Source organism: Lepisosteus platostomus, chromosome 5, assembly GCF_059453375.1.
Source record: "Lepisosteus platostomus isolate fLepPlt1 chromosome 5, fLepPlt1.hap1, whole genome shotgun sequence".
In the NCBI taxonomy this organism is placed as follows: domain Eukaryota; kingdom Metazoa; phylum Chordata; class Actinopteri; order Semionotiformes; family Lepisosteidae; genus Lepisosteus; species Lepisosteus platostomus.
In genome coordinates this window covers 61,176,122-61,203,588 of record NC_142615.1, presented here as the reverse complement: position 1 = coordinate 61,203,588, position 27,467 = coordinate 61,176,122, and the positions used below count along the sequence as shown (strand labels likewise).

The window sequence follows — 27,467 nt, the reverse complement described above, 5'->3', positions numbered from 1 at the left end:
GAAGAAATCCAGAGTGGAGACGCCGGCGATTGAAAACAACCACATACAGCCTGTATGTGCTCTACCACTGAACTAAACTTCTGACAACTACTGTATCTTTATCTGCAGCACTTTCTTTTAGGAAGAGTGAGGAGTCTACAAGCCTAGAAAATAAGACAATTAAGTGAAAGATAAATTTTCACTTTTTGATTAAAGAACATAAAAAACACCTTTCTTCCAGCCAGATTCAAACCAGAGAACAAAGAGTTCCCAGCTGTTTCCACTATATTCCTCCGCTCTTATAACTGAGTTATCGAAAACACAGGAAGCCCACCTTTTGTCTTACATAAAGCACAATGTAGTGCAGCGGTCCTATTTATTTAAAACCCAGTTCGAAATCAAATCTCATTCCCATAGTCCTGTTTAGTTTGAATTTAAGCAGTTGTAGCAGCAATGCTTGGTAATAAGACAGTGTAGGGAAAACCGGTTCAGGGACGCCAAATATGTAATCATAGTGGCTCTCTGAAGGTACCAGTTCTGTAGGGTTTGGGCATTTACTGAGACAATTATTAATTGTAGCAGTAAATCACAAAGTTGATTCTTTTGGTGGCTTTAGAATCCAACCATGCGACATAACTCAAACAACGAGCACACAGGTACTAATACACGAGGATACATTTATTAATACATAGAATATGCATATAAACCTAACAGATCTTATCGAGAGGGTTATCAGAATACAAAAGGTATATTCGGTCAGTTACAAAGAGTTACACATATCAAGAGGACATACGTTCAGTATATCATTCATTAAGACCGTTTCGTAAAGTGAACTTGGTTACAACTTCTACATTAGATACTCAAACAAGTACATAACTCTTAGGAATTAAATTGATATCAACTGGTTGGGATAACAATTGAATTCTCGAGCTGTAATGCATTGAAGTTGAATACTCATCCAATCTTTGGGGATTCAGATCTCCTGCGGGCACAAAGGAACAGTTGCAGGCTGTTGCTGTCCAATCCACGCTCTCTGGCTCCGTGCCAGGCTGTGCTGTGCGGCTTGCGACGGTGCGCTGCTGATGCTCATTGTTGGCTTTAACTAGCAAAGTTTGTGCACAGGAGAAAAGATGACTGTGGGTCCCAGCAAGTCAGGAAGAGGACCGGTTCATTCCTGATGAAGAGCTAGTTCTGAATAGTGATTCAGCTTTCCACAGTTCCGTCCTGTTCACGAGGCCTGCTGCTGGTTACTCTCTGGCAACCTCCACTCTAGACTCTTAAAACAAAGGAAAGTTCTGGCACTCGGACACACTGGCCGTTCCGTGGTTGTCCGGGCTGAGTCTCAGGATGGTCAGGAGGCGCGCTGCGAGAATGTCCTGCCCTTGGGAGCCTTCTGCTCCTGGGCCGTCCTGCCCTGGAATTCTTCTCCTTTGAATTCCCTTTAGAATTGTTGAATCTGAATCTGAATCTTGTTGAATCTGAATCTGAATCTCTCAGGCTCTCTGTGTTGCCTGTTTTTACCTGGAGGAACTTCAGCTCATTGATTGGCTGAAAGTTCCATGGGCATCAGAGTCCCACGTGGGTTACTCGGCCCTACCAATCCCTGATTGGTTGATCAAGGTGAGGTATGAGTCACTTACTCCTGACACTTAGTAATGCAGTTCAGATGTCCAACTGGCACTCCCTAAACAGATAGGCGCCAATGGATGACCATTGATCATGATAGCCAGGCTTAGCTAAGTGCATCCCCCTTTGGGAGCTGTCCTTATCAAAAGAAAACATCTTGCATGAATGGTTTCTCTGTGGCTGCACCACAGAGATGAACAGAGAAATGGGGCCTCATTTGGGAAGGCTCAGAACACTTAATTCTGCCTTATATTTAAGCCTCACCGCTACAACAGAATTAAGCGTTGCTGTGCTTTCCTTAATGAGGCCCCATCTCACTCTCCATCTCTGTGGTGCAGCCACAGAGAAAGTATTCATGCAGGCTGATTTAAGATGTTTTCTTTTGATGAGGGACAGCTCCCAAACGGGGATGCACTTAGATAAGCCTGGCTATCATGATCAATGGTCATCCATTGGCGCCTGTCTGTCTAGAGAGTGCCAAATGGACATCTGGACTGCATTTCAGGAGTAAGTGACTCGTATCTCACCTTGATCAACCAATCAGAGACTGGCAGGGTGTGGTAACACCATGTGGGTCTCCAATTCCCGCCAAACTCTCAACCAATCAGAACACATCTGTGTCTTGGTCAAAAAGGGAGCGCAAGCTCAGATCAGGGCTCTCCTTGACCATTTTCGCGCATCCTCAGAGACAATCACGTGACAAAGGCTGTTGTCTGCAAAGGGACTTGGACTTTGTTCTAAGCGCGGGGCCGAGGATCCCGTACGTACTCAGAATTCTACCAACGTGAACGCTCCGCTTGATCAACGGCAGCCCACAGTTGGACTCTCGTCGACAACCTGAATAGCTTATTCAGAAGCAGCGCTGGACCGGGAACGAACCAGATTCTTCCCGGGCAAAAGAGTGACTTGTGAGGACTAGCCGTCACACTGCATAGAGTGCATAGTGCATAGAGACTTTCTACTAGCCAGCCGGATCCCCTCGGAGCAACGACTGCCCTGCGCGCCGCAGTCAGATTCCTCCGCCCGTCCTACTCCGAGCTGCACCTCGACTGGTTGGCCGGTAGCCAGAGGACGCCGGGACAATGCCCATTGGACAACCGCTGGGACCGAGGCTGCAACAGAGCTTGTCAGCTAGTTTGTTGTTCGTGCCGGGAAATTCCAAATCCATACACAGTGGATAAGTAAACCCCATGTTCTACATTGCGTCTCGAGAATTCAATTGTACCTCAACACAAGTTGTTATCAATTTAATTCATGAGTAATGTATTTACTTCCGAGTTTAGAGTAACAGTGGGTAATAACACTGATTAGCGATTTGGTAACCGAACGATATATATTGACATATATTCTCTGTTGTGTATCTCTTTGTATTTGCATCTCTTCGAGATTATATACTTTGTATATTGATAACCCTCACAGTAAGGTCTGCTGCTCGTATCCAGGCAGACTAGTATACAGTGCCTTGCGAAAGTATTCGGCCCCCTTGAACTTTTCAACCTTTTGCCACATTTCAGGCTTCAAACATAAAGATATATTTTTTTTATTTTATGTGAAGAATCACCAACAAGTGGGACACAATTGTGAAGTGGAACGAAATCTATTGGATTTTTGAAACTTTTTTAACTAATAAAAAAATGAAAAGTGGGGCGTGCAAAATTATTCGGCCCCTTTACTTTCAGTGCAGCAAACTCACTCCAGAAGTTCAGCGAGGATCTCTGAATGATCCAATGTTGTCCTAAATGACTGATGGTAATAAATAGAATCCACCTGTGTGTAATCAAGTCTCTGTATAAATGCACCTGCTCTGTGATAGTCTCAAGGTTCTGTTGAAAGCGCAGAGAGCATCATGAAGACCAAGGAACACACCAGGCAGGTCCGTAATACTGTTGTGGAGAAGTTTAAAGCCGGATTTGGATACAAAAAGATTTCCCAAGCTTCAAACATCCCAAGGAGCACTGTGCAAGCGATCATCTTGAAATGGAAGGAGTATCAGACCACTGCAAATCTACCAAGACCTGGCCGTCCCTCTAAACTTTCAGCTCAGACAAGGAGAAGACTGATCAGAGATGCAGCCAAGAGGCCCATGATCACTCTGGATGAACTGCAGAGAACTACAGCTGAGGTGGGAGAGTCTGTCCATAGGACAACAATCAGTCTTACACTGCACAAATCTGGCCTTTATGGAAGAGTGGCAAGAAGAAAGCCATTTCTCAAAGATATCCATAAAAAGTCTCGTCTAAAGTTTGCCACAAGCCACCTGGGAGACACCCCAAACATGTGGAAGAAGGTGCTCTGGTCAGATGAAACCAAAATCGAACTTTTTGGCCACAATGCAAAACGATATGTTTGGCGTAAAAGCAACACAGCTCATCACCCTCAACACACCATCCCCACTGTCAAACATGGTGGTGGCAGCATCATGGTTTGGGCCTGCTTTTCTTCAGCAGGGACAGGGAAGATGGTTAAAATTGAGGGGAAGATGGATGCAGCCAAATACAGGACCATTCTGGATGAAAACCTGTTGGAGTCTGCAAAAGACCTGAAACTGGGACGGAGATTTATCTTCCAACAAGAAAATGATCCCAAACATACAGCAAAATCTACAAAGGAATGGTTCACAAATAAACGTATCCAGGTGTTTGAATGGCCAAGTCAAAGTCCAGACCTGAATCCAATCGAGAATCTGTGGAAAGAGCTGAAAACTGCTGTTCACAAACGCTCTCCATCCAACCTCACTGAGCTCGAGCTGTTTTGCAAGGAAGAATGGGCAAGAATTTCAGTCTCTCGATGTGCAAAACTGATAGAGACATACCCCAAGCGACTTGCAGCTGTAATCACAGCAAAAGGTGGCTCTACAAAGTATTAACGCAAGGGGGCCGAATAATTTTGCACGCCCCACTTTTCATTTTTTTATTAGTTAAAAAAGTTTCAAAAATCCAATAGATTTCGTTCCACTTCACAATTGTGTCCCACTTGTTGGTGATTCTTCACATAAAATAAAAAATTTATATCTTTATGTTTGAAGCCTGAAATGTGGCAAAAGGTTGAAAAGTTCAAGGGGGCCGAATACTTTCGCAAGGCACTGTACATTTCAATTAGTCTGATCAGTGCAGGACAAGTTAATGTAGAATCATTACTATGTGTGTCTCTTGTTTGTATATAAATGAATGTCTTTGACAACTTAATGTTAGTTTTTAATTTAGTTTTACGATGTAGGTCATGCGTTAACATATGCACGAGCATACGAAATGTCTCACTCCTGATTCAGCTCATGCTCCATAGGAGAGAAGAGATTCCTCCTGCTTTTCGTACAATCATATCAGAACAGAAGCCCGTGTCGCCCAGCTCTGATTCAAGAGCGACTCGCATCTTCAGCCCTTTTTTTATTCGTGATCCTAATTTTCTTTAGTTATGATCAATATTGAACTTTTTCTAAATAAAACGACAATAATCAAACATGCAGGCAGACTTTTAAAAAGTATTAGGAGCTGACAGGGTGCCCCTTTGGAATAGTTGTCAGAAAATGTGAGAAAAGGAAAGGTACGTAAGCTCTCACACACAGCATTAGAGATTGGCATCTGATGAAAAAAACAACTACCTGTCTCCCCAGCATTTAAAGGTGCTGTTGTTTTGATTTTACATATTGTTAGCATTTTAATGAATTGTTAAAAGATTGATACACAAATCGCTAAATAAGAAAACGTAAAAACCCTAGCTGTAAGCAATTGGCCATTCATATTCCTGAATTTTAAATCCCTGTGTTTTTCTGTATCCGAATGCCTGGTGCAGCTAATTTGAAAGCAGAGTCTACCATTTACTGTATTACAGAAGCGTATTGTTGCCACCAAGGAAAAAAAAATCCTGAGTTTACAGGAGTAAAGGAGGAAACAAATGCAAACACCGTTTAGAAAAAACACACACGTCTCAGGCCTTAACCATGACAAGAATGGAATTTGAACCTAGATGAGCAGAGCACAATGGATTAGCAATCCAAAAACTCCTGACTCCTGTTTAATTTTCTTTTCGCTTGCTCGATTTGTAGTACGCTCCTCAATCCTTACAACCGATAAACAAAACGGCTTCATGTGCCACAGCATTCTGCTGCAGGTACGGGTTGCACCGTGTATTAGGCGAACCCGAATTAAATATTTCAAATATGTGAAGAATTTCATGAAAAAGATCACAGCCAATGTCAGCAAATCGGAGCCTGTAGGCAGCTTCAACAGAACAAAACGATCTGAAGCCGCAATTCTTTCATAGAGTGTATTGTGACACTCTAACCACACTGTTGCTATTACTGATACTTCTGCTGCCGTTGGTTAAAACTCTACTCAGCGGGCAAGTAAAGGTGTAAAAGGAATAGACTACTTTGAGCCGTCCAAATTCCATTATGTGAATTTAAGTTTTATTTAATTAATAATAGCATTAGTAATACAATGCGTGCTCAGAAATGTTACTTATTAGCTTATGAAGCAACAGTGTTTCGACAATTTGCGGTCTTCAAAAAGTAAACGCTGAAGTTTTTATACTTCCTTGTGAGCAGATCACCTTTGATTTAGAAAAGGAAAACTTACTCCCCTGTTGCTTTCATTGCAATATCTGAATCGAGACCCAAGCGCTAAGAAAGCTGAATAACGCAAAAGACATATTCCCGATTTTAATTTAGATACACATTTTCTAATGCAGCTTTCATTACAAGACAGTCTATTTCTCGTAAGCGTGTTATGTAAAAAAGAGAAAAACGAAAATATATGCGACCCACTATGCCTTCCTCCAAATCTTTTTCTAGATCTCTTCGTCATAACTTCTCTTCCTCCCTGGGCCACTTGCCCGCTTCTCTCACTAAACCAGCATTCCGTCTCTTTACAGCTATCTGTTCCAAGACCAGGCTTTCTAACCACCTTCTATTCCTTTACAGATGTCGTCGACATAATATCATCCCTAAAGGATTTCGCCTTAAATTTAATACCTTTTCTTTTGACTCTGATACCACCCAGAGTAACACTCAGAGACTTCTAAAACAATTTTCTAGGAAACTAATGCTCTCTACCATTTTCTCCCTCAAAAAACAGATTATCCTTTACGACAACAACATCAAAGAGGCTAAGGAATTTCTACGGCTGACAGCTCCACATCATCTTCCCTTCATAACTTACCTCATTAGATCTCTCAACTCTAAACTCTACCAGTTTCTCACTACAGAGAAGGACAAAAAACTCAGTCATCTTCTACAGAAGAAAACCATCAACACCCCGAACACCCTCACCAACCCTAACCTTGTTGTCACCATACCTTCTGACCTTTCCCTTTCACAGGATGAGCGATCCCTCCTCAGCAAAGGGCTCAGTTTTGTACCAGTTCCCAGGAAACTGGACATCACCCAGACCAATGTCGACCTTAACCGCTTTTACCGCAGGATCCGTCTCAGAGCACATTTTGCAGACAATTTCTCTTCACAGGCAGCTGATAACAACCCGGTTATTGATGTCATTAACAACATTAATCCCAAACAGAGCTGTTGGACTCCCTCCTCTGGCCGTTTTCCACCAGTTGATTATTTCATCAACCAATGCACTAATCAAGCTCCCAAGGCACTCCCTATACCCAGTAAACATAGGTCTAACCTCACCCAAGGAGAAAATCAGGTGCTCCAGTCTCTCCGCAACAGGGATGATATTGTCATCAAACCAGCGGACAAAGGAGGTGCTGTTGTGGTGTGGCGTAAGGATCTATATATCTTTGAAGCCTCTAGACAACTAACTGACACTTCTGCCTACCTCCCTCTCCAACAGGACCCTACCACTGACTACCAAAAGGAAGTGGTTTCCACCATTTCCCTTTTTATCAGCAGTAACGAGCTCCCCCAGGAGGCGAACCGGCTCATCATGGAACATCCACAGGTATCTCAATTATACCTCCTCCCCAAAATCCACAAACCGGACACCCCTGGATGCCCCATCGTATCAGCATGTAACTGTCCAACTACTTACATCTCAGCCTTTCTCGACAGCCTCATGAGACCGCTGGTTGAAGATCTTCCCTCATACATCAAAGACACCAACCACGCGCTCCAACTTTTTAATGATTTCCAATTTCAGGGTACCGAATGCTACATTTTTACCATGGACATCACATCTCTGTACACCGTCATTCCCCATAATGACGGCCTTACAGCCCTCAAGCACACGCTGGACAAACGCACAGTGCTTGATCCACCCACCCACACCCTGGTACGCCGTGCAGAATTGGTCCTCACACTGAACGCATTCTCTTTCAATAATCTTTTTTACCAACAGGTCAGTGGAGTTGCCATGGGCACCAGAATGGGACCCAGCTATGCCAACATTTTTGTCAGCTGGGTAGAAGAACGCTTCTTCGCTTCCTACACTGGCTATGTCCCTGACCTCTACAAGCGATATATTGATGACTGCGTCGGTGCCGCCACATGCTCCAACGATCAGCTTGAGTTCTTCCTGCACCATTTCACCAACTTCCACCCGTCCCTCAAATATACGGTTAACATATCTTCCACCACTCTTCCGTTTCTAGACATCCACTTGTCTATCAACTACCCCCGACTGTCCACTTCAGTTTATTACAAACCCACAGATTCACACAGCTACCTCCTGTACAGCTAATTTCACCCCAACCACACTAAAAACTCTCTTCCTTTTTCACAATTCCTTAGGTTACGACGATTATGCAGCGACGACATCGACTTCGAGAACCAAGCCCTCGAAATGTACTCATTTTTCATCAACAGAGGATACCCCAGCAGTGTGATTGACAAGGCCCTTGCCCAAGCCAAAAACACCCCCCGGACCATCAACCCGATCAGGAACTCCCGCCGTAAAAACTGCATTCCTTTGGTGCTTCCTTACCACCCTAACACACTTCCTATCCCCAGGACCATTAACCAGAACTTTTCCATCGTACAGGATGATCCCTCCATTGGGGCCCTCTTTTCTGATCGCCCTATCATCTCATATCGCCGACCACCTAATCTGCGTAACCTCCCTGTTCACAGCTCCCTTGACCGCCCTCAACAACCATGTAACCCTGTCTGTAGATGGCTCTGTACTTGAGCTCCAATCAAAATTGAAAAACCTTGGGGTTATATTCGATTCTGGCTTAACATTCGACCCACATGTACAGCATACTGTCAAAACATCTTTTTTTCACCTTAGAAATATCGCAAGACTACGCCCTATGCTATCATTAACTGTGGCTGAAAAGCTGATCAACATATTTGTATTCTCTCGAATTGACTACTGCAATGCTCTGCTCCCTGGGGTATCTAAATCTACTCTGAACAAGCTGCAGTATGTCCAAAATTCAGCAGCCAGAATCCTGACCAGGTCTAGTGGAAGTGTTCACATTACTCCTATCCTGGAGTCCTTGCACTGGCTTCCGGTCAAATTCCGCGTAGACTTTAAAATCCTCATGCTCACCTACAAGGCTTTACATGGCTTGGCACCTCAATACCTGTCTGAACTTTTATCGCCCTACTCCCCACCTCGCAACCTCCGCTCTTCAAATTCTGCCCTCCTTACTGTCCCCCAAGCCCGTCTACATTGTATGGGCGACAGGGCCTTCTCCTGCTATGCCCCCAAGCTCTGGAACTCTTTGCCCAAGGATATTAGAGAGTCACCTTCTCTAAACTCCTTCAAATCCAGACTCAAAACCCTCCTTTTCAGAAAAGCCTTTACTTAACTGGTTCCATTCTTCACCCCTCTGCTCTTCTTAATACCATCTTCCACGGTCTCCTCTATTGTTATTGTTGTATTGTTGTAATTATAATTGTGTCCTGTCTTGTGAAATTTTCTTATTTATTGTTGTAGTCTTCTTATTTATTGTTATTGTCATCCTGTAAAGCGCTTTGAGAAACCACCTTTAAAGGCGCTATATAAAATAAAGTTTATTATTATTATTATTATTATTATTATTATTATTATTATCCACACCAGGCACTTTCCCTTGCAACAGAGCTCGCTGTATCACCTGCAAGTACACAGCCACCACCACACTCATTCAAGGCCCCTCAGGACAATTTCTGGATCACCCAGACAGCATCTTGTACCTCCAGCAACCTTATTTACTGTATCTCTTGCAGTAAATGCCCAGCCATCTACATTGGAGAAACAGGAAGGAGACTCGAAGACCGCTTCAGAGAACACGTCAGGGCTGTGAAGATTAAAGATCTCTCCAAGCCCATTGTTTCTCATTTCACCTCTGACGGCCACAACCACTCTAATCTCTCTGTATGTGTTCTCAAAGACAGTTTTCAGAAACTCATACATCAGAAAGACCACCGAAACTAAAATTATTCTGCAGCTAGGATCACACATTCTCCCTTCCCTTAACGACAGACTACTGTTCTTTTAAATTTTCTCCATTCATTGGAAGTTTCATTTCACACCTCTCTGCACCCAATCTGACTTCAAACCTCTTGATTGGCCTCTCTTTCTGTCCCCTGCTCCCGCCTCTCACTCCTCCTCTCTCCCAGCCTTTGTTCTCCCGCTACTTTACCTTTGCCTACTGTCCTGTCTCTCTCACACCTGAAGAAGGCTCCACGGCCGAAACGTTGTGTTCTCTTGCTTTTTTTCAGCATGGAATAAACCTATTACTTGACACTGATTTATGCAGAGAGTAGCGGGAGTGGGATGTCAGGGCCTGACAACACTGCTTAACGCAGAGAGTGGAGGGGTGGGTCTCAGGGCCATATGACAGTGCTTAACGCAGTGAGTGGCGAGGCTGGGATGTCAGGGCTATACGACAGTGCTTTACGCAGAGTGGAGGGGGCGGGATGTCAGGGCCTGACAACACTGCTTAACGCAGAGAGTGGAGGGGTGGGTGTTAGGGCCATATGACAGTGCTTTAGGCAGAAGGTGGCGGGGGTAGGATGTCAGGGCCTGACCGTACTGCTTTATGCAGAGAGTGGTGGGGGTGGGATATCAGGGCTTGACGACACTGCTTTATGCAGAGAGTGGCGGGAGTGGGATGTCAGGGCCTGACAACACTGCTTAACGCAGAGAGTGGAGGGGTGGGTGTCATGGCCATAAGACACTGCTTTATGCAGATAGTGGAGGGGTGATTGTCAGAGCCATAAGACACTTCTTTACGCACAGAGTGGCAGGGGTGGGATGTCAGGGCCTGACGATACTGCTATACGCAGAGAGTGGAAGGGGTTGGATGTCAGGGCCATACGACAGTGCTTTACGTAGAGAGTGGCGGGGGTGGGATGTCAGGGCCTGATGAGACTGCTTTATGCAGAGAGTGAAAGGGTGGGTGTCAGGGCCATACGACAGTGCTTTACGCAGATAGTGGCGGGGGTGGGATGTCAGGGCATGAAGACACTGCTTTACGTAGAGAATGGAGGTGTGGGTGTCAGGGCCATACAACAGGGGTTAACGCAGAGAGTGGCGGGGGTGGGATGTCAGGGCCTGACAGCACTGCTTAACGCAGAGAGAGGCGGGGGTGGGATGTCAGGGCATGAAGACACTGGTTTATGCAGAGAATGGAGGGGTGGGTGTCAGGGCCATACGGCAATTCTTTACATAGAGAGTCACGGGTTTGGGATGTCAGATCCTGACAGCACTGCTTAACCCAGAGAGTGGAGGGGTGGGTATCAGGGCCATACGACACTTCTTTTCGCAGAGAGTGGCAGGGGTGGGATGTCAGGGCCTGACGATACTGCTTTACGCAGATAGTGGCTGGGGTGGGATGTCAGGGCTTGACGATACTGCTATACGCAGAGAGTGGAAGGGGTTGGATGTCAGGGCCATACGACAGTGCTTTACGCAGAGAGTGGCGGGGGTGGGATGTCAGGGCCTGATGAGACATCTTTATGCAGAGAGTGAAAGGGTGGGTGTCAGGGCCATACGACAGTGCTTTACGCAGATAGTGGCGGGGGTGGGATGTCAGGGCATGAAGACACTGCTTTACGTAGAGAATGGAGGTGTGGGTGTCAGGGCCATACGACAGGGGTTAACGCACAGAGTGGCAGGGGTGGGATGTCAGAGCCTGACAGCACTGCTTAAAGCAGAGAGTGGAGGGGTTGGTATCAGGGCCATACGACATTTCTTTACGTATAGGGTGGCGGGGGTGGGATGTCAGGGCCTGATGAGACTGCTTAACGCAGAGAGTGGAGGGGTGGGTATCAGGGCCATACGACACTTCTTTTCGCAGAGAGTGGCAGGGGTGGGATGTCAGGGCCTGACGATACTGCTTTACGCAGATAGTGGCAGGGGTGGGATGTCAGGGCCTGACGATACTGCTTTACGAAGATAGTGGCGGGGGTGGGATGTCAGGGCTTGACGACACTGCTTTATGCAGAGAGTGGAGGGGTGGGTGTCAGGGCCATACGACAGTGCTTAACGCAGTGAGCGACGAGGCTGGGATGTCAGGGACATACGACTGTGCTTAACGCAGAGAGTGGAGGGGTGAGTGTCAGGGCCATATGACAGTGCTTTACGCAGAGAGTGGCGGGGGTGGGATGTCAGGGCCTGACGATACTGCTTTACGCAGAGATTGGCGGGGGTGGGATGTCAGTGCATGAAGACACTGCTTCATGCAGAGAGTGGAGGGGTGGGTGTCAGGGCCTGACAACACTGCTTAACGCAGAGAGTGGAGGGGTGAGTGTCAGGCCATATGACAGTGCTTTAGGCAGAGAGTGTCGTGGGTGGGATGTCAGAGCCTGACCATACTACTTTACGCAGAGAGTGGCAGGGGTGGGATGTCAGGGCCTGATGATACTGCTTTACACAGAGAGTGGCGGGGTTGGGATGTCAGGGCCTCACGAGACTGCATTATGCAGAGAGTTGAGGGGTGGGTGTCAGGGCCATACGACATTTCTTTACGCAGACAGTGGTGAGTTTGGGATGTCAGAGCCTGACAGCACTGCTTAATTTAGAGTGTGGAGGGGTGGGTGTCAGGGCCATACGACAATTCTTTAGGCAGAGAGTGGCGGGGTTGGGATGTCAGAGCCTGACAGCACTGCTTAATGTAGAGTGTGGAGGGGTGGGTGTCAGGGCCATACGACAATTCCTTACGCAGAGAGTGGCGGGGTTGGGATGTCAGAGCCTGACAGCACTGCTTAATGCAGAGAGTGGAGGGGTGAGTGTCAGGGCCTGACGATACTGCTTTACGCAGATAGTGGCGGGGGTGGGATGTCAGGGCTTGACGACACTGCTTTTCGCAGAGAGTGGAGGGGTGGGTGTCAGGGCCATACGACAGTGCTTAACGCAGTGAGCGGCGAGGCTGGGATGTCAGGGCCATACGACAGTGTTAACGCAGAGAGTGGAGGGGTGAGTGTCAGGGCCATGTGACAGTGCTTTAGGCAGAGAGTACCGTGGGTGGGATGTCAGGGCCTGACCATACTGCTTTACGCAAAGAGTGGCGGGGGTGGGATTTCAGGGCCTGACGAGACTGCTTAATGCAAAGAGTGGAGGGGTGGGTGTCAGGGCTATACGGCACTTATTTATTCAGAGAGTGGCGGGGGTTGGATGTCAGGGCCTGACGATACTGCTTTACGCAGAGATTGGCGGGGGTTGGATGTCAGGGCCATACGACAGTGCATTACGCAGATAGTGGAGGGTGTGGGATGTCAGGGTTTGACAACACTGCTTTATGCAGAGTGTGCAGGGGTGGGTGTCAGGGCCTGACGATACTGCTTTACGCAGAGAGTGGCGGGGGTGGGATGTCAGGGCATGAAGACACTGGTTTATGCAGAGAATGGAGGGGTGGGTATCAGGGCCATATGACACTTCTTTTCGCAGAGAGTGGCAGAGGTGGGATGTCAGGGCCTGACGATACTGCTTTACACAGATAGTGGCGGGGGTGGGATGTCAGGGCTTGAGGACACTGCTTTATGCAGAGAGTGGAGGGGTGGGTGTCAGGGCCATACGACAATTCTTTACGCAGAGAGTGGCGGGGTTGGGATGTCAGAGCCTGACAGCACTGCTTAATGCAGAGAGTGGAGGGGTTGGTATCAGGGCCATACGACACTGCTTTATGCAGAGAGTGGAGGGGTGGGTGTCAGGGCCATACGACAGGGGTTAACGCAAAGAGTGGAGGGGTGTGATGTCAGGGCCATACGACAGTGCTTTACACAGAGAGTGGCGGGGTTGGGATGTCAGGGCCTCACGAGACTGCATTATGCAGAGAGTTGAGGGTGGGTGTCAGGGCCATACGACAGTGCTTTACGCAGAGAGTGTAGGGGGTGGGATGTCAGGGCCTGACAACACTGCTTAACGTAGAGAGTGGAGGGGTGAGTGTCAGGGCCATATGACAGTGCTTTAGGCAGAGAGTGGCGTGGGTGGGATGTCAGGGCCTGACCATAATGCTTTACAAAGAGAGTGACAGGGGTGGGATGTCAGGGCCCGACGATACTGCTTTACACAGAGAGTGGCAGGGTTGGGATGTCAGGGCTAAACGACACTGTTTTACACAGAGAGTGGAGGGGTGGGTGTCAGGGCTATACGACAGTGCTTTACGCAGGGAGTTGCAGGGGTGTGATGTCAGGGCCCGACGATACTGCTTTACGCAGAGAGTGGTGGGGGTGTGATGTCAGGGCCATATGACACTGTTTTACACAGAGAGTGGAGGGGTGGGTGTCAGGGCCATATGATAGTGCCTTACGCAGGGAGTGAAGGGGGTGGAATGTCAGGGCTTGATGTCACTGCTTTAAGCACAGAGTGGACGGGTGGGTGTCAGGTCCATACGACACTTCTTTACGCAGAGAGTTGCGGGATTGGGATGTCACGGCCTGAAGATACTACTTTACGCAGTTAGTGGTGGGGTTGGGATATCAGGGCCATACGACACTTCTTTATGTAGAGAGTGGCGGGGGTGGGATGTCGGGGCTTGATGACACTGCTTTATTCAATGAGTGGAGGGGTGGGTGTCAGGGCTATACGACAGTGCTTTCCGTAGAGAGTGGTGGGGGTGTGATGTCAGGGCTATACGACACTGCTTTACACAGTGAGTGGCGGGGTTGGGATGTCAGGGATGACAACCGAGGAGCCGAGAGATCATTTCAGCATTTCGCGTCTGAACGGAAAACACTCGGAATGACTTGCCTTTGACGCTTTTCAAAGCGTTCTTTGTGCACGACGACTGCGCCACCTAGCAGATACAAATGGGTTGTACAACTTTGAACTAGCAAATGGAAGAGGGCTAAGCCCCCTCTCTTTTAGCCCAGGTTCGATCTGTCTCCCAGAATCACCAGGGCGCACGCACACACACACACCCGTGCCGTTGAAGTGCTCTGCTTCATTTCTAAGGGCAACTCAACATTCACTCCTACCCCGAGTGCAGAAAAGACAGCATCCACAGCAACAACAGCTCAGGTCTCTGCACAGGAGCTAAGCTGCCCCCATCTCCTCTGCTCTGCGGCTCCTGCGGAGTGGAGTCCTGCCTGGAGCCGTGTTTGCAGGCGGCAGCTCCCCGCGCCCTGTCTGTGCGTCGTGTCCAAGAGCTCCTGGGAGGAAGAGAGAGCCCTCCCACTCGGGGGCTTTTCCACGGTCTGTGTGAGGAGGGGCGGGTATGTCCAGTAGCTTATCGAGCGGAAGCCTGGGGCGGCGGAGAGCTGTGATCGTGCAGACCTTGAGGTGTCACCTCTTTGTCTGCTTTCCCACCCCCCCTCTGCCCAAGCTCTGCTCCAAAGTAGCCCGGCAACCCCTCACACCTGCACGTGTCACAACCTAAGGTGCGGTCATGAGACACCCATGGGGTGTCGTTCTGTTCTTGCTAATTGTTTCCTGCCCGTCGCAGGCAGGAGTCCATGCGAGGAAGATGCGCTGGACAGAGCTCAGAGGGCGCACCTGGGTGGCTTTCCTTCAGAGTGACGTTCCTGCAACACTCTCCCGCTACTCTTGGTGCGCTCATGCCGCAACACAGGAAGGCTGGAGCAGGTGGCTGTGGGCTCACCGCACCGCCAAAATAGCTCAGTTGGGAGAGCGTTAGACTGAAGATCTACCGGTCCCTGGTTTGATCCCGGGTTTCGGCATTTTGTTTCATCGCGCCCTTTGTTCCTCTCTCCAGCGCCCCCTGCCTAAAGTTACGCGTCCCTTTCTCAGCCCGAAACACAAGCAAGACACCAGCATCGATCCCTGCAGGTTTCCGTAGTGTAGCGGCTATCACGTTCGCCTAACACGCGAAAAGTCCCCGGTTCGAGACTGGGTGGAAGCAGCCTCGTTTTGCACGCTCCTGTACTTCACAGAGGTCTTGAACGACCGGTCATTTGTTCCCAATGTATTTCCGGTGCCTTCGTGCACTCTTGTACCAAACGCACGTTCCTTCTGTGCATGGAGCCGATCATTTGCAATTGGGCTGTGCCGACAGACCAGGACGAGCTCTGTCGACTCAAAAGCAGCGCAGGACCTGCAAGAACAACAGAAAGATTAGCATCCAGCGGGGGCCTCTTAGTGAGCCCAAGATATCATCAAGAATCGGCTCCAGCAACAGGGCTGGGCGCATTGTTCCATTCTCCGACCACTCTCGGTGTAAACAAGTCCCTCCTGGTCTCTGCTTGAAATGCACTTTCCTGCGTTTGCTTTGGTGTAACTGGCTTCTCCTGCATGGGCGAATGTGAAGAAGATCCTTAGTAAGTCATTGAAGAAAACCAAGAGGAGGTCGGAGTGGCCTCTGTCGTTCATCAACGATCCAGTCAGACAGTACTCCTCCTATTCTGCCAGTATGCGGATTCGAACCGGGGTTGTTGCGGCCACAACACAAATTCTGAGCACTATACGATCACAGCGAGTTACCGAGACATACACAGCCAGTAGGAAAGGATGTACTCTCTTTGTGTGACACTAGTCGGAAAAGTCCTGACACTGCATTTCAACTGAGCCCTAGTATACATCAACCCTTCGACACTCTGAGTGCCAACTCTCTTGTGTGTTTTCTCCATCAAGCAGGTCATGAAGGCAGCAATTACAGTTTGCTTACATGACGCACGCACAACATGGCTGTATGCTCCCATATGGTCTAGCGGTTACGATACCTGATCTTCACCCAGGTGGCCTGGTTTCATCTCCTTGTATGAGAACGTGTCAGTTTTGCCTCCTGCTTTCCAAAGATCAGCACCATGTTTTATGCCTCCCCCGAATATCGAAGCTGCCTCTAAATCTGCAAATGAAGATGAGTCGATAAACCACTTGTTTTTCGTATAACTATACATATATTCATTTATTACTGATTTCATTCATTGAGCACGGATACAATAGAGGTACAGCCATTCACTGTTTGACATGTCTGCACTGGTACAGAACCTAGCAATCAGAAAACGGGTGAAACTGTCTTGAGAATTAGCATACAGTACCGAGGCCCCCATGACCAAATAAAGGCTAACCTCGATAATCAGCCTAAATAATGCAGACAACAGCAAAACGACTGACTTTGAAAAGGGAATGAATGTCCGGAAGGAGTAGTGTAACCAGCTTGAAATGCTTCTCCGGACCTCTAACTAAAAGAAACCGGGAACCAGCAGTGGCATCGACTCCTTTCGAACTGGGATCCTATCGCAGCTCGTGGTGTCCTAACTCTCCCGTATCTGATATTGGACCAAGCACATCAGGAGAGAGCGCGAACGCAGTCCCCCACTACCAGAAATTATGCAGTCGAGATTCCCACATTTGGGGAATTCGCAGGGGTCAGCACAGCTGAAGTGCAATGGCTGAGCCTCGCCCTGGGTGAATCGATTTTTTAAGAACTTTATTTTCTTTTCACAAAAAAATACAGGACATCACAAATTAGAAAGCTTTACATTAATATACATACTTAAAACAGTATATATAATCACATCTCATTACATATTGACACGGTACCAGTTACATAGCAACAATTTCTTTTTTTCTGGTGTAAATCACATTCTTTAATTAAACATGATAATGTTTTTCACAGTTTCTTGAAATATTGACCTATGCTCTCTATTTCCCACAGATTTTCTGCTTCCTCCCTCCTTTCTCTCCACAGATCTCTGAGGTAATAGTTCTCTCGGGTGATGAACAGGGCCAGGCTACCTGCTGCCTTGACTGGGACCTCGATGCCTTTGAACAGCCCCATGTTCCTCACTCTCCACAGGGCGTCTTTCCCACTGTTCACCACGGCCCAGATCCTGTCAAACACGTCAGGAGGAAGTTTGACAGGAGAGATGCCGTTGTAGCGGCAATGCTTGTTAATAAGACAGAATTAGGCGGTGGTATTCTGTCCTAAATGAGGCCTCATCTCACCCTCCATCTTTGTGGTGCAGCCACAGAGAAAGTATTCATGCAGGTTGATTTAAGATGTTTTCTTTTGATAATGGACAGCTCCCAGATGGGGATGCACTTAGCTTAGCCTGGCTATCATGATCAATGGTCATCCATTGGTGCCTATCTGTCTAGGGAGTGCCGAATGGACATCTGGACTGCATTCCTAAGTGTCAAGAGTAAGTGACTCATATCTCACCTTGACCAACCAATCAGTGATTGGCAGGGCGTGGTAATACCACGTGGGTCTCTAATGCCCGCCAAACTCTCAACCAATCAGCACACATCTATGTCTTGGTCAAAAAGGGAGCGCAAGCTCAGATCGGGGCTCTCCTTGGCCATTTTCGCGCATCCTCAGAGACAATCACGTGACAACTGCTGTTGTCTGCAAAGGGACTTGGACTTTGTTCTAAGCGCGAGGCCGAGGATCCCATACGTACTCAGAATTCTACCAACGTGAATGATCCGCTTGATCAACGGCAGCCTACAGTTGGACCCTAATCGACAACCTGAATAGGTTATTCAGAAGCAGCGCTGGACCAGGAACGAACCAGCTTCTTCCCAGGCAAAAGAGTGACTTGTGAGGACTCGCGGTCACACTCTGTGCATAGAGACTTTCTACTAGCCAGCTGGACTGCTGGTAGATCTCCTCGGAGCAACGACTGCCTTGCGCGCCGCAGTCAGATTCCTCCGCCCGTCCTACTCCGAGCTGTACCTCAACTGGTTGGCCGGTAGCCAGAGGACGCCGGGACAACGCCCATTGGACAACCGCTGGAACAGAGGCTGCAACAGAGCCTGTCAGCTGGTTTGGTGTTCGTGCCGGGAGATTCCAAATCCATACACAGTGGATAAGTAAACCCCATGTTCTACATTGTGTCTCGAGAATTCAATTGTACCTCAACACAAGTTGTTATCAATTTAATTCATGAGTAATGTATTTACTTCCGAGTTTAGAGTAACAGTGGGTAATAACACTGATTAGCGATTTGGTAACCGAACGATATATGTTGACATATATTCTCTGTTGTGTATCTCTTTGTGTTGGCATCTCTTCGAGATTATATACCTTGTATATTGATAACCCTCACAGTAAGGTCTGCCGCTCGTATCAAGGCAGACTAGCATATGTTTGGTGCACAATTTATATGAATAAATGTATCTCGTGTATTGAACCCGTGTGTGTGCGTTGTTAGTTGTTCTGACGATTGATTTTCTAAAAGCCACAACGAACAACCTCGTGATTACTGCTACAATTAATAATTGTCTCAGTAAACCCATCAAACCTCTACAACCACGATACACCACCATAATCTATATTAATTTAGGAACATAAACATATAGTGTAAACTGTATATGGCTGGTATTGGTAGTTTAAAAAAAAAATACACACCAGTATTCCACTTTCTTCCTAAACATTTTAAGCATCAAAGTCTTACATGTAGTAAGATTTTACCACGTTTCGGAAACGTTTTTACATGCTCCTTCTGACCATCTTAACTTTATATACTTTGTGAAAAGTCATAAGATATTAACATTTTCTGTGAATGTGCTCGTTATCGGAGTAAACAAAAGCATACTTTTAGAATTTGATTAATAGGGAATATAATATGGAATCACGTACCTAAAGAAATTAATAACGATATAATTATTTTTATGTACTGTAGCTCAAATAGTAGTATAATATACTTTCTATGGATACATGTGCTTCTACGCAACTCAGAAGCACATCCACAAGTAACATTACCTAGCTAAGAGAAGACATTGGCTTGCCATTATAATACAGTGGAAAAAAGCAATTGGGAAAATAAGACCTGCTGATCTGTTATACATACCAGGAAGAGAACAGAATATGATTTTTTTCTGTTCGAAACGTGTGTTGTCTTTATGAAATTCATGTATTTTAAACGTTTAATTAAGCAGAAAAAAATTTACAGAAAGATACTAAGCTGATCACGAGATAGAAAGATCACCCGTTTTTCTCGCATCAAAAGTGGCTATTAACTGGATGAACTGTTATTAACTGGAGTCAACTGGGTGAAAACACATAATATGAACATGAAACAAAACAAAAAATAAAAATAAGATACAATCTACAGACATTAAAACCGGTGTCATGGAAATATAACTATCAAGGAAGCCACAAGAGAGAGTTCTCACCTGAGTAAGGTCTTTATTTCAATATTGGGAGCAACCAGAGACTCAATTTGTTACAGGCAGTACAGGGTTTTCATAAGACGTTGCGCTGGAAAAAAGCTCAGCGCTTTGTCCCTTCTAAAACTTCCACTTTCCCTAAGAGAAAACAGATTACATCAAAAAGCGAAAGAAGAAGCACTAGATATGTTATTCAAAGCTTATCAGTTACTTACAGCTAATTCTAACGACCCAGACAGCATATATTGTTTTGGTAAATTGTCTTCTAAAGGAACCTAAACAGTGTACTTTCTTGACGCACTGTTTTCTAAAATTCTGCACGTACTGTAGCACAGCAATTACATCCTTGAAATATATTATCTAAAAGCCCCAATATATTTCTTTGCAAAGCTCTCTACATTTTAAGAATCAATTTACTTATTAGATTTCCACTTCAAGACTTGTTCGGCTGGCGTTGGGGGAGTCGCGTTTTTCAAAATTGTATTGAGATCGTTTTCCACAGAGCTCAGAAGTCAAAGCACAGCAGCAACTCTCCACAGCGATCCTCTATAGCGCCCTTTCTCCCGCAGCTCCGTCCTCATTGGAAGGAAGCAAGAGTGAAAGGCTGAAGTGAACTAGAGCGGGGACGAAGGCAGTGAAGAGAGAGAACGTGGGAAGAAGAGAAAAACACAAGGGAAAAAAAGCAGCGTCGTAAAAGAGGTGACGGAGCTGTCCTCTCATTAAGAAGGGTGCCAGCGAGCCTTGCTCTCGCTAATAGCCACACCCCCTTGAGCACGCCTGATCTCGTCTGATCTCGGAAGCTAAACAGGGATGGGCCTGGTTAGTACTTGGATGGGAGACCGCCTGGGAATACCAGGTGCTGTAAGCTTTTAAGCGCAGGAGGCGCCCTATCCCCGCTCGCTCGCTCATTCCCCTGTTCACACGTGCAGTGCGGCTTGTCCGTCTGTTTATTTGTCAGCTTTGGCGAGACACGGGTGCTTGTGTATTACCGTGAGCGTGTTTTATTCTGATCATGAACAGTTTTACAAGTCCGCAAAGGATCGAGGAAAGGTTTATCGCCAGCTGAAAAGAGACACAGCGCTTCGGCTGTGGAGACTTGTTCGGCTGGCGTTCGGAGAGTCGCGTTTTTCAGAATTGTATTGAGATCGTTTTCCACAGAGCTCAGAAGTCAAAGCACAGCAGCAGCTCTCCACAGCGATCCTCTATAGCGCCCTTTCTCCCGCAGCTCCGTCCTCATGTAAAGGAAGCAAGAGTGAAAGGCTGAAGTGAACTAGAGCGGGGACGAAGGCAGTAAAGAGAGAGAGAACGTGGGAAGAAGAGAAAAACGCAAGGGAAAAAAAGCAGCGTCGTAAAAGAGGTGACGGAGCTGTCCTCTCAATAAGAAGGGTGCCAGCGAGCCTTGCTCTCGCTTACGGCCACACCCCCTTGAGCACGCCTGATCTCGTCTGATCTCGGAAGCTAAACAGGGATGGGCCTGGTTAGTACTTGGATGGGAGACCGCCTGGGAATACCAGGTGCTGTAAGCTTTTAAGCGCAGGAGGCGCCCTATCCCCGCTCGCTCGCTCATTCCCCTGTTCACACGTGCAGTGCGGCTTGTCCGTCTGTTTATTTGTCAGCTTTGGCGAGACACGGGTGCTTGTGTATTACCGTGAGCGTTTTTTATTCTGATCAGGAACAGTTTTACAAGTCCGCAAAGGATCGAGGAAAGGTTTATCGCCAGCTGAAAAGAGACACAGCGCTTCGGCTGTGGAGACTTGTTCGGCTGGCGTTCGGAGAGTCGCGTTTTTCAGAATTGTATTGAGATCGTTTTCCACAGAGCTCAGATGTCAAAGCACAGCAGCAGCTCTCCACAGCGATCCTCTATAGCGCCCTTTCTCCCGCAGCTCCGTCCTCATTGGAAGGAAGCAAGAGTGAAAGGCTGAAGTGAACTAGAGCGGGGACGAAGGCAGTGAAGAGAGAGAACGTGGGAAGAAGAGAAAAACGCAAGGGAAAAAAAGCAGCGTCGTAAAAGAGGTGACGGAGCTGTCCTCTCAATAAGAAGGGTGCCAGCGAGCCTTGCTCTCGCTTACGGCCACACCCCCTTGAGCACGCCTGATCTCGTCTGATCTCGGAAGCTAAACAGGGATGGGCCTGGTTAGTACTTGGATGGGAGACCGCCTGGGAATACCAGGTGCTGTAAGCTTTTAAGCGCAGGAGGCGCCCTATCCCCGCTCGCTCGCTCATTCCCCTGTTCACACGTGCAGTGCGGCTTGTCCGTCTGTTTATTTGTCAGCTTTGGCGAGACACGGGTGCTTGTGTATTACCGTGAGCGTGTTTTATTCTGATCATGAACAGTTTTACAAGTCCGCAAAGGATCGAGGAAAGGTTTATCGCCAGCTGAAAAGAGACACAGCGCTTCGGCTGTGGAGACTTGTTCGGCTGGCGTTCGGAGAGTCGCGTTTTTCAGAATTGTATTGAGATCGTTTTTCACAGAGCTCAGATGTCAAAGCACAGCAGCAGCTCTCCACAGCGATCCTCTATAGCGCCCTTTCTCCCGCAGCTCCGTCCTCATGTAAAGGAAGCAAGAGTGAAAGGCTGAAGTGAAATAGAGCGGGGACGAAGGCAGTGAAGAGAGAGAGAACGTGGGAAGAAGAGAAAAACGCAAGGGAAAAAAAGCAGCGTCGTAAAAGAGGTGACGGAGCTGTCCTCTCAATAAGAAGGGTGCCAGCGAGCCTTGCTCTCGCTTACGGCCACACCCCCTTGAGCACGCCTGATCTCGTCTGATCTCGGAAGCTAAACAGGGATGGGCCTGGTTAGTACTTGGATGGGAGACCGCCTGGGGATACCAGGTGCTGTAAGCTTTTAAGCGCAGGAGGCGCCCTATCCCCGCTCGCTCGCTCATTCCCCTGTTCACACGTGCAGTGCGGCTTGTCCGTCTGTTTATTTGTCAGCTTTGGCGAGACACGGGTGCTTGTGTATTAGCGTGAGCGTTTTTTATTCTGCTCAGGAACAGTTTTACAAGTCCGCAAAGGATCGAGGAAAGGTTTATCGCCAGCTGAAAAGAGACACAGCGCTTCGGCTGTGGAGACTTTATTAATAAGGCCCCTCAGTAGTTGAGATCTCTGTTATACCCATCTAGAAACATGCAATCAGCATGTTATTGCTGAAGCAATAGTCACAACATTATTCCACACCTGGGTGAGATGCGGGTTATGATGACAGTCATGCTTTCTACACCTTATACTGAGCTCAGAAATGGACCAAGCGGACATCTCACGAGCAGATCCCTCCGCGTATAAGAAAGGCAACTTGTCTCAGCAAAAATACAAAAAGGCAAAAACCCCACACTTGGAATGCAAACCTACCCTAAAAAGGAAACACGGTTTTAAAACGAACTTGATTTTCCCCTGGAGAAACCTTTTTATGGACACACATCGCATCTATTACACATGTAGAACTAAATATAAAGATAAAACTTAATATAAGAAGTCATGACATATCACACATGACGAAGTCTGGTCCAGAATAAACAGTTTACACTGACCCACCTTTATTTACCCTGGTCACTCACTTCTATTAACTGTTTAACTGGGTAACAAATTAATATTTGTTTCAATTTGGGATCTACACCTGGGAGCCCTGAAATGTTGGCCAGAGGGGAGAAGCTGATATTCAGACGTGAGAATATATTAAAATAAAGGATCTGATGTTGTTTTTCACCTGTCTAATCAAAGCTTGTTCAAAAATTATCTGATTATAGGACACACGAGTTTATAATCATACTCATTCCACTTTTTAACCCCGTATATATGCACAATATGAAACGTATATACACTAAATCTCACGTGTGACTCCCATAATATACATTTCTTTACGAAAATTAGGAACACTTACTACAATTATCAACCCCCCATGACGAGGCAATATTTCATACCTTTGTTTCTTTGTGGGTTCAAAGTTCTGTCCTGTCGTTTCACACGTAATGTTTTGGTAGTTATCTCAATTTTCCTTTGCAATTATCTCCAAGATCATCATCAACTTTTTGTAAAACGCTATGCACAACTGATATTTAAAGAAAGTCCTGTACCAAAACGTCTTCGTAGGGAAAGACAACTTTTTTTCCTTACGTTAGTCGCTACACGGTTACTCAAAAAATCCATTCACCGCCTTTAAAAAAAAAGTTTCGTTTTTTATTGTGGTTCACTGACATTTCTGTCACAATTCTGAGGGACCCCAAATAAAATTCACTTGCCGGTATAAAGACGCCGGCGAGGATAAGACAGGTATCGAACCACCTGCGTATCTAGCGGACGTTTAAAATAAAAAAAATGGCGTGTAATGTTGCGAAGGGCTACTGTTTTTTTTATAGTTTGTCGATTGTAAGGGACGTGGGCCGCGACAGAAATACTGGACGGGGTGGGAAAAGGTTTATTGATGGTTTATTGTACCGCAACGGTCACAATTGACTCACCAGCAAAGATGGCGCCGAGGCCACATCGGCTCCCTCCCACCCTGCCTCGCACCGAAGCTCGAGCTGCGGAGCGCGACGCCAAACCGCCAGTCCACGGGCGCGGGCGCCGGACATAGACGTCATAAACCCTTCCGAGGCGCAGGAATTATAGATCACTGTAGTTTCTTCTGGACCCGGGTTAGGGACAGTGTGCCCTCCGTGAGAGTCTTCTGAGGAAGCCAGTGTCTCATGGGTGTCCAGGCTTGGTACCATCTGTCCATCACAGGACACACAGACACACACACTCACACACCCTGGACAGGACACCAGTCCATCACAGGACACACACACACTCACTCACACACCCTGGACAGGACACCAGTCCATCACAGGACATACACACACCCTAGATAGGACACCAGTCACTCACAGGATACACACACACACTCACACACCCTGAACAGGACACCAGTCCCTCACAGGACACACACACAACCTGGATAGGACACCAGTCCCTCACAGGACACTCAGACACACACACTCACACACCCTGGACAGGAACCAGTCCATCACATGACAAACACACATTCACTCACACACCCTGGACAGGACAGCACTCCATCATAGGACACACACACACCAGGGCCAGTTTTCCCAGAAGCCAATTAGCCCAAAAGCCTGTCTTTGGACCCGAAGAACACAGGGAGAACATGCAGACTCCACACAGACAGCCCCCCCGGGTCCAGACCCGAGCCCGGAGCCCCCCCGCGCTGAACCCCTCCGTACAGACGGCCGCACACAGCTCCGTTGTTCCCGATTCCCGAGGTGATCTGTTAAAAGAAGCCGGTGTGTTGCCTCCAGGTCACATTTCCTACTGGAGTCAGGACAGGAGGCTCTTCTGTACACAGAAGGGGATGGGGGTGGGGAACAAGCCGCCCAGCCCTGTGGTTGAAGCCGATACCCCGGCTTCTCTCCAGACACAGCTGGGTGAGCTCCTCCAGTCAGTACAGGGGGCTCTACTGTACACAGAGGGTGGCGGGGGTGTGGAACAACTCCTTTGTTCGGGGCCTTGGGGCATTCTTGTTGTGAAAGGCGCTATATAAAAAAAACTGAATTGAAATTGAATCTTACAGGTTTGGGTTTTTCAGAGATCTTGTCAGAGATCTTGTCTGACGTGCCCGTTTCAAAAACGTAACGACACTCCTCACGTCCGAGCGCCGCCGGTCTGTGACGTAACGTATCCTTACACAACCATGACGGTTTCATCATGGACAGCACGAAAGCCCGAAAAGTGGTTGATGTTTTAATTTGGCAACGCCACGATGGATCCCAGTTTTTTTTTTTATTTTGGAGGCCAACAAGGACAAAAAAGGAAACGTCCGGAGTGGATCGATGGTCATCTCTGCGGTTGTTCTGATGTTCTGAAAAAACAAAACAAAAAAAAAAACGGCTCGCTTGCCCGGTCGTGTAGTGTTTCCACACCCCACGCAAATCAACTTCTCTTCGCCCCCGGGGGCTCGTCGCCCGCAGCACCCCTCTCACGTGATAGGGGCTTCCCCCGGCTGTGACGTACTTACCCTACCCCCTTTTCCGCCAACGTCATACCGAAGGTCGCGCTTCGGGCCGCGGCGATGTTGACGGACTGTCTTCTAGCGTGAGAAGGGTTTAAATTTCGACTTAAGGAGTTGGCCATCGTTATATTTCGCGAGGTATCATACGGGGGGAAAAAGAACATTTATATTTATCAACCTACTAGTAATACTGGGTGGATGTCACGTTCCCCAAAGTTCAGTGCCTCTCTCTAATAAAGTAGAAACGTGACATTGAACTCCGTTCGAAACAGGAGAAATCACCAGGACACGATACAACTGATGTCCGGAAAAGAAAAAAAGAACTCCTATTCCCATTTGTAATGACCCCGTAGTGTTTTTCCCGGTGTGCGCTCATCTTTCGGAGACCCGTTTCTCTCTGGTGTTTTGCTGTTGGAATAAATGCCGAGGTGACCCTTCTGTGTGGAGTCTGCGTGTTCTCTCCAGCGGGTCGTTTCCTACACCGCAGGGGCTGATCGAACCGGGGTCTCCCAATCGTCACAGAAGTGTGTGTCATTTTGGGTGGTGGTGGGGGGGTGCATCGGGGATACTGCGCCCCGAGGGGATAACCTCTCACCTTACTCCGGACGAAGGGAGAAGACCTGTACCTTCACGAGTCCGGGTTGTGAAAACTTCTTCTGGCAGTTCAAAACGTTTCGAAGAGACTACAGCGCTACCCTGTTTTCCATTTCTATCGTGTATTATTATACAGTCATAAGTATCTGTACTGATCACAGATCCCCCTCTCACTACCAGGACTGAAGCCCAGTGCAGCACGAATAATAATAATAATAATTAATCCGTCTGGACTCTCCACTCAGAGCTCTTCCCAGGTCAGGGGGATCCCCTCCAGCCCCCCCAGTGTGCAGCCCCCACGTGGATGATGCTCCAGTCCGCTCAGCACACAGCAGCTCTCAGTGGGGAGGAGAGCAGAGGGATGGAGCCAGTTCAGAGAGGGGGGGTGATAAGGAGGCCATGATGGGTCAAGACCAGGGGGGGAATCAGGCCAGGACACTGGGGTAACACCCCTACTCCTCTCCAGAAACACCCCGGGATTGTTAATGAGCACAGAGAGTCAGGACCTCGGTTTGACGTCTTATCCGAAGGACGGCGCCTGTTTACAGTCCAGTGTCCCCCGTCACTATACTGGGGCATCAGGACCCACACAGACCGCAGGGTGAAAGCGCCCCCTGCTGGCCCCACTCACACCTCTCCCAGCAGCAACCTCAGTTTTTCCCAGGAGTCTCCCCTCCAGGTACTGACCAGGCTTCTACCTGCTGGGCTCCAGTGGGGAGGGGGCTGCTAGCTGGGAGCTGCAGGGTGAGATGGCTGCTGGGCAAACGATGGCTAAAGAGCTTCCTAGGACACCCTGGAGTTCGTGGTCAACTTCCTTCTCTTCAGACGGAGGTGGCTTGAAATCTGTCTCGTTTCAAGGAGTAT

The 27,467-nt window shown here is 47.7% G+C and overlaps 3 non-coding genes and 2 pseudogenes across 3 annotated transcripts; 4 read left to right on the top strand and 1 right to left on the bottom strand.

Moving 5' to 3' along the window:
* Window positions 1-17,182: 17,182 nt before the first annotated feature.
* On the bottom strand, window positions 17,183-17,347 carry LOC148670581 (U1 spliceosomal RNA). Its single transcript, XR_015938548.1, has one exon. It is a non-coding gene; the product is annotated as a U1 spliceosomal RNA (small nuclear RNA).
* A 3,411-nt stretch (window positions 17,348-20,758) lies between these two features.
* Window positions 20,759-20,877, top strand: LOC148670580 (5S ribosomal RNA; annotated as a pseudogene).
* Window positions 20,878-21,416: 539 nt separating this feature from the next.
* LOC148670579 (5S ribosomal RNA) lies at window positions 21,417-21,535 on the top strand. The gene has a single exon (XR_015937815.1). It is a non-coding gene; the product is annotated as a 5S ribosomal RNA (ribosomal RNA).
* Window positions 21,536-22,072: 537 nt separating this feature from the next.
* LOC148670578 (5S ribosomal RNA) lies at window positions 22,073-22,191 on the top strand. Its single transcript, XR_015937814.1, has one exon. It is a non-coding gene; the product is annotated as a 5S ribosomal RNA (ribosomal RNA).
* Window positions 22,192-22,730: 539 nt separating this feature from the next.
* LOC148670577 (5S ribosomal RNA) lies at window positions 22,731-22,849 on the top strand (annotated as a pseudogene).
* Window positions 22,850-27,467: the final 4,618 nt, after the last annotated feature.